The sequence below is a fragment of the Apium graveolens genome, chromosome 2, assembly GCF_009905375.1.
Source record: "Apium graveolens cultivar Ventura chromosome 2, ASM990537v1, whole genome shotgun sequence".
Lineage (NCBI taxonomy): Eukaryota > Viridiplantae > Streptophyta > Magnoliopsida > Apiales > Apiaceae > Apium > Apium graveolens.
In genome coordinates this window covers 214,323,799-214,338,014 of record NC_133648.1, presented here as the reverse complement: position 1 = coordinate 214,338,014, position 14,216 = coordinate 214,323,799, and positions in this window count along the sequence as shown.

The following is a 14,216-nucleotide window of genomic DNA, read 5'->3' as shown; positions in this document are numbered from 1 at the left end:
ATTCCAGCAAGGTCTGAAGCCATGGATCAGAGGAAAGGTAGCCATATTTGAATTGGATATCTATGCAGGAGTTGTACAGAAAGCTATGATTGCAGAAACAGAGAGCGAGATGTCACAGAAAGAAAAGGAAAGTAAGAAGAGGAAGTTTGAAGGGAATGAAGGACAGTCACAACCAGGGAAGATTCTAAATTTTAAGAAGGGCAAGTTTCATCCAAGGAGAAATTTTAATTTCAAGAAGTAAAATATAGGCGACGGAGGTCAAGACAACCGATGTGAATCATCCGAATCAGTTGAGGCTAACTTTTTCAAATTGTCAGGTATGTGGGAATAAACATGGAGGAGTTTGTAATAAGTTGAATGTAGTTTATTTCAAGTGTAATCAGAAAGGGCACTATTAGAGAGAGTGTCGCAATCATCCAGCAAGAGAGCCAGTGAACAAGGATCAGCCTACTCGGAATCCAGCAATTAAGGTTCCAGCTATGGGAATTACATGCTTTAAATGTGGGAAGCCAGGACATATAGCCAGGGATTGCAAGACACCAGCCCCAGTCAGTAATGCATTGAGAATTATGGGATCTACTCCAGCAGTGAATGAGACTCCAAGGGCTAGAGTTTTTGATATGTCTGTGAAGGACGCTATCCAAGATATTGATGTCTTGGCAGGTACGCTTAATGTAAATTATTTTTGTGTCAAAGTGTTAATAGATTCGGGAGCAACTCGATCATTTATTTCTCAAGATTCTGTTAGTAAGTTAAATTGTCCAGTTGAGTATTTAAATGAATAATGACTGTGGAATTAGCAAATTAAGAACGTGTATATGTTAATCAAGTTTTTGGGAATTGTGAAATTGAGATTTCTGGTAATAAGTTTTGTGTGGATTTGATACCATTAAAGCTAGGAGAGTTTGACGTTACCTTAGGAATGGATTGGTTATCTAAGCACGATGCCCAGATAGATTATCGAAATAAGAAGGTAATGGTGAAGACGCCAGACGAGAGGAGAGTAACATTTAAGGGCCAGAAACAAGCAAAGAAGTTCATAACAATGATTCAAGCTAAAAAGTTACTACGACAAGGATGCGAGCATTTCGTTGCATATGTGATTGATAGAAGTCAGGAGCCAACAAAACTCGAAGATATTCCGGTAGTCAATGAATTTCCAGATGTGTTTCCTGATGAGTTACCAGGACTTCCTCCAGATAGAGAAATTGAGTTTGCGATCGATTTAGCACCTGGAACAAAACCAGTATCCAAGGCCCCGTACAGAATGGTGCCCGTTGAGATGAAGGAACTAGCAAAGCAATTGTAAGAATTGTTAGAGAAAGGAGTAATCAGACCCAGTGTATCCCCGTGGGGTGCACCGGTGCTATTTGTCAAGAAGAATGATGGAAGCATGAGACTGTGCATCAATTATCAGGAACTCAAAAAGCTTATGATTAAGAACAAGTATTTGTTGCCTAGGATTGATGATTTGTTTGATCAGTTGAAATGAGCCAAGTACTTCTCCAAGATCGATTTGAGATCGGGATATCACCAACTAAAGATTAAGCCAGAAGATATACCAAAGACAGCTTTCAGAACAAGGTATGGACATTATGAATTTTTAGTGATGTCTTTTCGATTAACCAATGCCCCGGTGACATTCATGGACCTAATGAACAGAATTTTCAAGGAATACCTGGACAAGTTTGTTATTGTGTTTATAGATGATATTTTGATTTATTCAAAGACAGAAGAGGATCATGCAGAACATTTGAGGACATATTTGGAGATTTTGAGGAAAAAAAATTATATGCTAAATTCTCAAAGTGTGAGTTTTGGCTACAGGAAGTTCAGTTCTTAGGACACATAGTCAGTAATGAAGGGATCAAAGTGGACCCAACAAAGATTGAAGCAATTACAAATTGGGAAAGACCGAGAACACCGACAGAGGTAAGAAGTTTATTGGGATTAGCGGGATATTATCGCCGATTTGTTCAAAAATTCTCAAGAATTGCAACACCATTGACAAAGCTTACACGGAAGAATGAAAAGTTTATATGGAACGACAAATGTGAAGAATGTTTTCAGGATTTGAAGCATAGATTAATCACGACACCTGTTTTGTCACTTCCAGACGATCAAGGGAATTTCGTAATCTATAGCGATGCTTCTCATAAAGGACTCGGATGCGTTCTGATGCAACACGATAAGGTTATTACGTATGTGTTAAGGCAATTGAAACCACACGAACAAAAGTATCTTACTCATGATTTGGAGCTAGCAGCCATAGTATTCGCTTTGAAGATTTGGAGATATTATCTATATGGAGAAAAATGCGAGATTATACGGATCACAAAAGCTTGAAGTACATATTCACACAAAAGGAGCTTAATATGAGACATAAAAGATGGTTAGAGTTGATTAAGGATTACGATTGCACGATTAACTATCATCTTGATAAAACAAATGTTATGGTGGACGCGTTAAGTCAGAAAGAAAAGTTGAATGTGTTATCAGTACCCGAAGAGATATACAAGGAATTTCAGAAACTGGAATTGGAAATCAGAGTTTGCAAGCCTAATGAAGCGAAAGTGTATAATATGACTTTCCAGCCGGAGTTGTTAGAAAAGATAAGGAAGTGTCAAGAAGAGGTAACGGATCAGGACATTAATCGTTTGGTAGGTGAGGAGTTGTGTACGTAAAATGACGATCAAGGTATTCTTAGATTTTTTTCTAGAATTTGGATTCCACCAGTAACGGAGTTGAAGAATGAAATTTACAGGAAGCTCATAATTCAAGGTATTCAATCCATCCCGGGAGTACCAAGATGTACAGAGATTTAAAGGAAAATTATTGGTGGCCAGATATGAAGAGGGAGATTCCAGAATGGGTTAGCAGATGTTATACATGTCAAAGAGTTAAAGCAGAGCATCAGAGACCAAGTGGATTGTTACAGCCATTAGAGATTCCAGAATGGAAGTGGGAACATATTGCCATGGATTTCATAGTCGGATTACCAAGGACGAAAGCCAATCATGATGCCATTTGGGTTACAGTGGACAGACTTACCAAGTCAGCTCATTTTCTGCCTATAAATGAAATATTTTCACTAGACAAGTTAGTCCATATGTACCAGAAAGAAATCGTAGTTCGTCATGGAGTTCCTGTGTCTATCGTATCTGATCGAGATACGAGGTTTAATTCGATATTTCAGAAGAGTTTTCAAGAATGTTTGGGAATGAGACTGAATATGAGTACGGCTTACCATCCACAAACGGACGGCCAAAGTGAACGAACAATTCAAACAATCGAAGACAAGTTACGTGTTTGTGCTATTAATTTCAAAGGAAGTTGGGATGAGCATTTACCCTGGGTAGAATTTGCTAACAATAACAGTTATCATGCCAGCATTGGGATGCCACCCTATGAAGCTCTTTATGGACGCAAATGTCGATCTCCAGTGTATTGGGATGAAGTAGGAGAACGCAAGATACTTGGACCCGAATTGGTGCAACAGACGAAGGAAGTGGTTGAAATTATCTAGAAGAGATTAATAGCAGCATAATATCGTCAAAGGAAGTATACAGATCAATCAAGGAAAGATATGGAATTCGAAGAAGAAAATCTAGTGTTACTGAAAGTATCGCCGTGGAAAGGATTGACAAGATTTGGGAAGAAAGGAAAACTGAGCCCTAGATATGTTGGACCTTTTGAAATTCTAAAACGTGTTGGCAAAGTAGCTTACGAGTTGGCGTTACCCCCGCACATGGAGCACATTCACAATGTTTTTCACGTATCGATGCTTAAGAAGAATAATCTAGACTCCATGCATGTAATCGAATACGAGCCAATAGAACTTCAAGCAGATTTGTCATATGTAGAGAGTCCAATAGAGATTCTAGAAGAAAGAGAGAAAGGGTTAAGAAATAAAGTTGTAAAGTTAGTAAGAGTATTGTGGAGAAACCCAAAGGTTAAAGAGTCAACCTGGGAGTTAGAAAGTGATATGAAAGAAAAGTACCCTCATTTATTTTCTTAGGAGATTCTGAGGACATAATCCTTTTAAGGGGGGAGGATGTAATATCTGGGATATATCGTGTAATTAGTTTTGCTAATAAATAAATATTATGCATATTCAGTATTTATTCTGTGAATTATTTGTTAATAGGTATATGTGTTTGGATGTTTAAAAATAATATAAATTGAGTATTTTAATTTTTAAATGTCCAAAATAAAATATAGATAATTTTCATATCTTCCTATTTATTTTTATGATGATTTATGATTTTATAGGAAATTTATGTATTTTATAAATTCTTTTTCCGAGTATTTATAAACTATTTTATATAATCGGGAACCAACCAACTTCACCCATTTTTACGTTTTTATAACCCGAAACTTTTCCGAAAACTTGTTCCTAACCTAATTTCAATATTCCGAGCATTTTCCATGTTTTGACTTTTTCGATCCGGCGTACGGTTTATCATGTGCGGGTCCCAGCGCTATATTTTCGATAAAAGATTCATTTCGGTAAATCAATAAAACTCGTATTTTCAATAAACGGGATCTTTTTATTAAACTATTATAATTATCACTTCGTAATACGTGTAACCAGGCGCTGAGACCAAGACCGCAGTATAATTGTACAGATTTGGATAATTATCCCGAAAACCGGTACCGATTGGATCTGTTTTTATAAATTAACGTACTATTTTATATCCGGAATGATCCAACGGGATATTAATTTTCCGTAATTATAAATAGCCTTTACCGTATTTTATTTAGTACCGAAAATCATTTGCAAACAGTATTTCCAGAATTTTCCAGAGAAAATACTTATATTCATATAAACTTTCAAGAATCAAACCAGCTTTTGAAGGTGTTATTGATTTCTGTTTGGGAAGCTCGAGTAACTAAAACGAAGGTCTCGAAGTGTTCTATAAGATTATCCAAGTTTCAGAATCAAAGGTTTATTTTATATATTTTTATTTATTTTCGATTTATTTTGGTTAAAATTATGAATTTTTGTTCGGACGATTATTTGAATGATTTAATGTTTGTATGTTGTAGAGCTTGTCTTCCTGATGATTTTGGTATGTCATATGATCAATTTGGAGTTCAATAACATGTTCAAATTAGGGTTTGATTCTTGAATTTAAAAATTAGGGTTTATGTTCATATAAATGTTCTTGATTAATATTTAGGGGTTTCTTATTTAGGGATTAACCGACGATGAGAGTTAGTGGGTTTTGTTCCCCTTGGAATTTAGAATCGATTCATGTATAGCTTGTTAACAGACGATTCCTGGTTTGAACGGAGTTATCTTTTAAAGTTTTCGCCAGATTTTTCTAAAACTCGCCGGCGGTGAGTTTTTGTTTCGATCGTTCCGACCAATTTCGGGTGTGGTTTCAGATTTTGATTACAAAATCGAGGTGCATGTTGTTTATTCATGATTTCTGGAGAATTTCACGACCATTCGAGGGTTCTGCCCGTTTCCGGCGAGCTCAGGGTCGCCGACAATGACGACGCCGGCGACGTGGTTTTGACCCCTGTAGTTTGATCAACCTTACAGTTTAGTCCTTGTGTTTTAAAAGTTTTTAAAAAAACAAGAATTCTGTTTACAAAACTTTTAAAATTAGGATTTTTGTTTTAAATATTTTCAAAAATAGGATTTCTTTTTATAAAATGATTTTTGAAAATAGTTTTAATTATTTTAAAATTCTAAAAATCATTTATTTTAATTCCAAAATTCGTTTTAAATTCAAAAATAAATCTAAATTACTTAGTTAATTAATTTTAATTAATAACTAATTGATTAATTGATCAATTAATTTAAATATTAATTGATTAATTAGTTTAATTATTTATTAATTGATTTTAAATGATTATTTAATTGGATTTAATTATTTTTAAATGATTTAAAAATTCCAAAAAATAGTTTTGAGCTTTAAAATATTACTTTAAATTCTTTCCAAGGCTCAATAATTATTATAAAATTATTTTGAAGCCAGATTTGGCCAACCGAACCCTGTTTATTACTTTAAAATTCATCCAACGACCCATTTTGACTCCGAAAAATGTTTAAAAAATGATATTAAATACCCGAAAGACTGTTTATGACCCGAGACTTCCTTATAAATGAAGTTTTTTTAGGTCACACACACACTGTAGAGGGGGTGAATACAGTGTATAGTACAATCAAATCGAAATTTAATAACTCAAGTAACAGAAAACAAACTTTATTGAAACAATAAACTCTGTTACAGTATGGAACTGTTCTCTCTCAATGATGAACAAATATCACGAGAGCTGCTAGGGTTACAATAAATAATCTTCTCGATTGTGATAACACTTATAGTGTAAACTCTATGTCTGTGTTTATATACAACATAGTTACAAGATAATCGCTAATTGATATGGAATATAATTCTGCTTCCTAAAATATATCAATCAAATATTTTTTCTTCAAAGTATTCTATTCTTCATAGAATTCCTTCTTTATGCATCTCTTCTTATATTTGTCTCGATCTTCTATCCTTTAACCAGCTGCTTTGCATATCTAAACGTCCTTCAGTACTTAAGTTCTGATATCCATCTTCTGATGATTATCTCCTGATAATATAAGTACTGATATCCTTAAGTCCTGACTTCCAGTAAGTACTGATTTATCCTGTTTAAGTAAGATCTGAAAACTAAACATAAATCACATTAGCCATGACATTATCAAATATATCTAACAAGTTTTATTGATTGTTTGACGTACTATGTGTTATATGTTACTTTTTTGTTTGAATGTCGGTCTATGTGATCAGTGTTTACTTGTTTTTAGCATAACTTTCAATCCGTTAATCAGATTTGGGTAAAACGAAGGGTAGATAGAAGTGTATACCGAATAGAATCGTATGAGTTGAGTATTGATAGATACTTATGATATGTGAGCAGAAGAGGCAAGGCATAGAAAAAGGAAGCAAGTAGTCAAGGAATAGGAGATTGTGATTGGAAGTTAGTGAAGTATAGAAAGCTAATATCAGGAAAGTGTTCTGAACTTTCTCGAGATATATTATGAATAGTTGATAGTTCTATTTTATATTGCAAGTTCTTTGAAGCACTGAACCCTAAACCTTGATTTCATCTATTGATCGTTGAGCCATAAACCTTATTTTTTTTGAACCATTGATTATTGAATACCCAAATACGAACCACAGATATATGATACTACTCCATAAATATATACAAACTAAACACCGAATACTGAACCCAGATTTGCTTATATACTCAAACCATGATACCCTATACATTAAAAGACCAAACCCTTTTAACTTTGAAACCTTGATTATTTTGTTATCCGATTCTTTCACCAGCTGATAGCTATTTTTTTGGAATTGTTATTCTGTTTCCTTGTGAAGATTGAAACCCATCTCATTATTGCAATATTCCATATTGATTATGATTCTTTTTATTGCTTTACATTGTTTATTCTGTTGTTGTGATAAAATTGGATTGTTTTATAAAATTGAGGACCAGATTCGTGGTTAGACCAGATTGATGGTTAAGTTAGGTTAATATGTGCCTTGGATCCAGTAATTAGAGCAGAGTTGTGTACCTTGCTCGGGGTTAGTGCATGACTGATCAGCAACCTAACCTTGATTTTTAAAATGGAAATATAATATCCAATTCTGAATCATTATTCATTGTTCACTTGATACCTCAAATCATTTCACTTGATCATTTGATTCTCAGTATTGTCAATGTGACTTGCTGGGCTAGTTAGCTCATTTGTGCAATGTTGTTTATATTCTTTTCCAGTTAAGAAGGAACCTGTTGGTAGCGAGGATCCTAAATCCAGTGCGAGAACTAGGGGTCCAAGTTGATCGAGTTAAGCTAGCTGACAGCTTTTGGAATAGTATAAGTTTATGAAGTTTGTAATAATGTTTAATATTTAGTTGTAAGTTTGAATAGGTTGGATTTGGGCGTTTGTAATATAAGTGTGTGTGTGTGGCTTGTGGGCATACTTTAACCTGTTGCGATCCGTGGTAGTTGGTAGGTAGGGTCACTGCATATTATTATTATCTTTATTATTGTTATAAGCAGGTTATAAATAAGGTGTGTGTGTCTGTGTGGACCCCAAACTTCTGACCCGGGTTTGGAGGGCGCAACACTTATTTGATGTAAAACAACAAAAGAGATATGAGAGTAGGAGGACAGTACTTACTCAAGAATATGAGCACTTTGACTCAAGATATAATGAGTCCTTAACTGAGATCTATGACAAATTTCAGAAGCTGTTGAATGACCTGTCTCTTTTCGACAAGGAATATGATTTAGAGGACTCAAACTTGAAGTTTCTAATTGTTCTCCCTGAAAAGTGGGACTTTAAGGTCACATCAATAAGGAACTATCAACTTGATGACACACCTCTAGATAAGATCTATGGAATACTAAAAACTCATGAACTAGAGATGGAGCAAAGAAGCTAAAGAAAAGGATCCAAGTCTAGACCAGTTGCACTCAAAGTTTAAGAGAAGCCAAAGGAGAAAGCTAGGAGAAAAGGCTACTCCAAGGAAAAGCTATGATTGCAAAGTCAGATACTGAATCATCAAACTCTGATGATGACTCAAATACTAATAATGAATCAGATACTGATAGTAAGCATGAAAATAATGAAGATATGGAACAAATGGTTGCTTTATTTATTAAAAGCATCTAGAAGATGGTCTACAAGAACTTCAAGAAAGGGAGAAGATTTTCTAGAAAAGGTTCTAGTTCCTTAAACTATGATAAGAGAAACAACAGAAGAAGTACTAATTAGAAGGAATCAAAATCTGGAAAACTTGACAAGTCAAAGGAAAGATGCTACAACTGTAATGAAATTAGACACTTTGCAGCTAACTGCAGAAAACCCAAAGCTGAGAAGAAACAAGCCTTGATCTCAAACCTTAGAAAATAATTGAATCAAGTGTGAAAACTCTGAATTAAAGAAAAGGAATGATCACCTAGAAATTGAGTTGATTTCTATGCTAGAAATTCAAAAAGAAAGAGATAATGCTGTTTATGTTAAAGAAAAACTGTTAGAAAAACATGCATATCTAGAAAAGGAGTTAGCTAAAGAAAGAGAGGTTATTGAACTCATGAAATTTTAGAGAATTGTTGTTGGGGATCAGGATTATGATATGCTAATAGATCTAATTTTGATAAGAAAATTTTAAAAGAAACTGAGAAAAATAAACCAGTAAATAATGATACTAAGGTCAAACTGAACAAAGTTCAGTTGAAGACCATTAAGTTTAATCAAAGTGCTGATGCTGTTAAATCATTTAATGAGGTAGGTTAAACCTCAGCACCTAGATCAAACTTAATTACTGATAAGAGTGAACAAGTTCACACAAAATCAGTAAATATTGGTTTAGTGACTCAGAAACAGCTCAAGCAAAAGCTGAAGGATTTACACATGAAAGACAAGGAGAAAAAGCCTAGGAATAATAGAAATGGAAAGGCAGGTGTTAATAAGAATGGTAATTATGTAACTCCACCCAATGCACCTAGAAAGGCATGTTTGAACTATGGTAGTCCTAATCATCTTGCTAATTCTTGCAGGAAGAATAAAGAGATAAAATATTGTTCCTCCTAAATCAGAGTTTAGGAATAGAACAGTTAGATAAAAACCACAAAGTCCTTGTTTTCATTTTGGTAGTGTTTGGCGATATATTTATACATGTAAAGAGTATCACGGTTTGTATTATGATTATTATGAACTGAAACCTTCTTTAATTAAAACAAAATCTGATTCTGCATGTGTAAATACTAATAATAAGGATGTTAACATAAACTCTGATAAGAAGCCTTCTGCTGCATGTGTTAACAAACTTAAAAAGGCCAAAGGATCCAAGAAAGTCTGGGTCCTTAAAAACATTAAATGATTTCAAATACTGATTGTAGGGTAACAGGAGAAATACTCTAGTCTTGGACAGTGGATGCTCAGGATATATGACTGGTTATAAATCCCTGCTATCAGAGTTTGATGAGAAAGTCAGCCTAAGTGTTTCTTTTGGAGATGACAACTTAGGAAAAATCTTGGATATGGAAAAATTAAAATTGGAAATGTCATCATCGAAAATGTAGCGCTGGTTGCATGACTCAAGCATAATCTAATCAGTGTGAGTCAAATCTGTGACAGAGGTTACCATGTGAACTTCTATGAGGAGCATTGTGAAATTGTCAGTAAGACTGATGAAAAGATTGCAATGACTGGTTTAAGACATGGTATTTTATATGAATCCAGGCTGTAATATCCGGGAAAATTTTATGAATATTATATGTTAAATGAATAAATATTATGTGTTTATATAAGTTAAAATCTTCATTTCCATGATATTACGTGTTTTAAATGCTATTTGTATTCCTGTGTGAACCAAATTTTTTTTCAAATAATTAACATGTGTTTAAACTGCATTTATATGAATTGATCTGTAATCGGGACGTGTGTTTATTAGTGTCTTTATCGAGGTATTCGTTTTATCTCGTTTTATATGCGTTTGAATGTATTTTATGGGTTTTCGGGATTTTCTGTTAATTTAGGAATCAATTCCGTTTTTCAAAAACAAACGGACCGGGACCCGATCGGGACGTTAAAACCCACAAAATTTGTATTCGTATTTTATAAAATTAAAGATTCCTCAAATAGTTCATGTTTTCGTATTTTTGGATTATTCATAATTTTCGTGGAATTTTGATATAAATATTTTAGTTAAAAAATAATATTTTAACAATACGTTCCGGTAAATTATTATGTTCGGTCTTGTTATATTCAATTACGAGACAAAGAATACCACTTGGTAATTTATCGAGAGTTATTTTCGTTAAGTATAAATGGCCTTCATGATTATCTACTTAATTTAAAATTTATAAAAAAAATCAAATCTTTAACAGATAAACCAAACAGTTTCTTCTTATCCTTCCTTATCTGATAAAAATATTCATAAGCTCCGTTTTAAAAAATTTCTTGGTTTGATCAATACAGTTAACCGTTTCTTGATTTCTTGGTATCGAAAAAAAGCTTGCAAGTAGCCGATTCTTTTATCACCAAAAACTCGACCTAAGGTCAAGTATTTTGTTTGATCTGTGTTCGTCAAAATCGACGAATTTGGAACCTTTAATTTCATGAATTTTTTTGAGGGTTTTGATGACTTTATAAGCTTTTTGAGATTGTTTTGAAGCCATTCGTGTATAGAATCATGATAGATGATTACTGAGAGCCCTAGTTCGAGTTAGTTTATAAATATTTAGTTTGTTTCTCAATTTTTGAGTTAATTGTTAGCTGTTCACAAGTTTAATTGACTGTATTAGATTGTATAGGTCGGGAGGATCGTTTTGAAATATAAATTGATCATGTTTGGTTTGGTTTTAACAAAACCGATCCTGCTTGTTTTTTTTAATTCGATAATTGATTCTTGTTGTTGATTATTAGAAGATATGGATTCTAGAAATCTATTGTTCATGATTTGAGCTTTAGATATATATATATATATATATATAGCTCGTCGATTTTGAGTAAGACATGACCGAGAATGAACCATCGCCGGAGAAGTATGTTGAATGGCCGGTTTTGATCGGAAATTCAAATCTGTTGCTTGACTATTGTTATTGTGATGTTAATTAAATGGTTGAACTGACTTAGAATCGTTTAGGATCGAATATGATTTAAAACGGGGTGTGTTAGAGGTCGAATGGTGAAGTCGGGAGTGGCTGGAACCCGACGCTGGATTTTGGAATTTCCAGTTTCCGGTGGGGAGTTTTTGGTGACCCGATTTCAGTTCATACCCGACCCGGTTGGTTTTAATTCCAACCCGCGTTTGATTCAAAATCCCCCTTTCTTGGTTACAAAAATTTGTTTCTGAATTTTAGTTATTTATTTAATACAAAATTCATTTCTATTTTCTAAAAATCTTTTCTTTTAATTCCAAAAATCAGTTAGTTATTATTTAAATTCTAAAATTTATTTACTTAATTATTGTATATCCCAAAATTTGTTTTCTTTGATTGTTTTCAAAAATCCATTTTGATTTAATTATTTATAATTTATTTTAGATAATTATTTATAAATTTAATTAATTCATTAAATTATTTAATCAATTGATTTCATTTATAAATACTTAAACAAAATGTAAATTATTTATAATTAATTGAAATAAGTCCTAAAAATTACTTTAAAGCTTTTAAAATTTATATTTTGATGTTTAAAAATCAATTAATATTATTATTAATTGATTTATTCCAATTTAATCTTATTTTATTCGTAATAAATAAACCGTTCGTCCGTTTAATACGAAATGAACACGTACAAATTCTGAAAAACATTACGCTTTCAATAAAAATACTTTCGAGGCCTAATTTATTTTGTAATGAAAGGTCATTTGATTTGTAATTCATTCTGAGTCCGTATTTAATTGATAAACACTGTTATTGACCTGATTTCAATTCTAATCGTACTGAGATCTCTGTTTTGACAATGTGACCTATGTATTACATGAAAAATATGACTACGTGCTATATGAATAACATGATTACCTGTTACGTGATATGCATGCTATTTTTTTACAGTTTTAAAATGTCATGATTAGTTATAAACGATCGGGTAGACGTCAAGACGTATAGTTACGTTAATGAAGTTTGGTTCTGTTAATTAAGATAGTTCTTTTGTTTATAGAATCGAGTTGCAACGAGTACAATTCAGTGTTAGACGGAGTTAGTAGTCAGCAGCTATAAGCCAGAGTTATAGTAAGAAGTTATTGAGCATAGCGGGCAAGTATCCCTACCTTCACTTATTGTTCAAGTGATGTTTATTATGAATCATGTTATGCAAGTATTCCTCAACTTTCTCGTAGTAAAATTGCAAGTATCTATATCTTCACTTATCATTCAAATGATATTGATATTGAACTCTATTATACCAGTTTCTATACTATTCTAAGTTTAGAATAGTTAAATATTTTTAAATATCGCTACAAATTACTCTATACAGTGGAACGTTGAGTTGAGATTTGTGGATAACTAATTGTTCTAGTTATTTCGCCATCAAGTGTTGAGATAACTCCAGACCATATGGAATGGGGAGTTAAATATATAAGGATGTCATTGATATGACTCCTTTGATTAAAAATTGTTTTGTGAATTGATTATTGGTTAGCGTAAGAGGTCGAGGCACCGGTCCAATATGAGATATTATACAAAAGTGTAATATCATGCAAGGAAAGTATATGCCTTTTTATGGATATCCAATAGGTACATTATGGCTGCGAGATATCGATACCTATATTTACGGTATGGTTGCGGGATACCAGTGCTGTTTCATGACTGATCATCAGGAACATCATAGTGCATAATTGTGTTTTGTTAAATGTTGCTTAAACATTAAAGTTTATATCAGCTTTTGGTTTTACTCAGATATTGTTATTACTATTCACTTGTAAACTATATACTGCTTGCTGAGCATTTCTTCGCTCATACTTGTTTATTATCCTGATCTTTGAGCTAAGCCAGATTAGGCTTGAGATCCAGGTTTCACCAGGAGAGATGTACTTGTAAATAATTTTGTGTGTTTTCCAGGTAGACTATTTTTGGATGCTTGAATAGTCTACAAGTTTGTAATAAAATTTAAATAGTTTGTAAAACTAAATAGAAATATGACTTGTAATAACATTTGGCTTGTATTAGTGTCTGTTTCATACTATAACCTTTGATCAATCCAGTTGCATGCAAGGGGTCATATTTATTATTTTATTCCGATATGCCTATTATATTGTAGTCTATCGTATAATGACCCCCAAATCTAGACCCCGGGTTTGGAGGGCGTCACAGGTTGGTATCAGAGCTACAGGTTATGGTCACTGGAACAGGCGTAGAATTGTCATAAGTGAGTCATAGGAAGATCACATAAGATAAGCGTGTGAAGTTTAGCTGTTATAGGGTTCAGTTTAGGTTATTGGGTTAGTTTATAACTAAGTTGTTCAGGTTTCCTGTTTTATGTTCAGCATTAGGCTTTTATGCCATTTCTTTGCTATTTCATTGGTTTCTAAGGATGGTAAGAAGTGATGAAAGAGGTTGGAAGGGCGGTGTTGCAACCCTATCCACTATTTGTTGGTTATATGAGATTTTGAGTAAGAGTTGGAAGGTTTGGATAAATTTTCGGTAATTTTCTTTGTGTTATTATTCTCAAGATCATAAGCAGGATTATGTGATAA